This window comes from Alligator sinensis, unplaced genomic scaffold (genome assembly GCF_000455745.1).
Source record: "Alligator sinensis unplaced genomic scaffold, ASM45574v1 scaffold78_1, whole genome shotgun sequence".
Taxonomy (NCBI): Eukaryota; Metazoa; Chordata; order Crocodylia; family Alligatoridae; genus Alligator; species Alligator sinensis.
The window spans coordinates 1,256,413-1,257,144 of NW_005842171.1; positions in this window are offsets into that span (position 1 = coordinate 1,256,413).

A 732-nucleotide genomic window follows, 5' to 3' on the forward strand; every position below is an offset into this window, starting at 1 on the left:
ACAATCTCTTTATTTAGGCAGAAAACTGCTAAATGTTGTGAAGCATTACCTTAGGAATAAACCTGAGCTCAAAAATATTGGGTAACATCTTACAGGAGTTAATATATAAGGATTAGCAGGAATTCTTTAACTGAAACCTCCAAAGTATGTGTTGTCAGACAGCTTCATGACAGTTACCAAAACGGATTTGTTCATATCTTCTACTATAAATAAAATTCTGGCTAGTATTTAAACTAAACCTCACTCTTCGAGTTTTGAAACATGGGAGCAGTTAAACACATTCTAACTCATTCAGCTTGCCATCCAAGAGAGCTGCAGTTTCCCCATCCCGTCTACATTCATGCTAAGAAATAACTGCTCCCAAATTAATTGCTTTTGCTGTCTATTTGCAATCTAGCTGAAAAAGGAAAGCTAAAGGAAACCTTTGTTCAAATTTGTTATATATTACATCTTTTTTCCCCATGTGCATGCCTCTAAGGTTACTCTAAATATTTATGCTTACAAAACATCAGACAATCTGGCCCAAGCACTGGGCAGCAGCACACTTCCTAGAATTAAATTTTTACAGCCTGAACTACAAGTTTCCACAGAACAGTTCCATTACATAAGATACAGTACAGTTAGTAACTGGCATGAGCAAAACTGTCACAGACTCTTACACAAAGCAGCTTTGGTTCAGCTACTTTCTGAAACACTATGGACACTTCCCTAGCCTTTTCAGAGATGGAATGT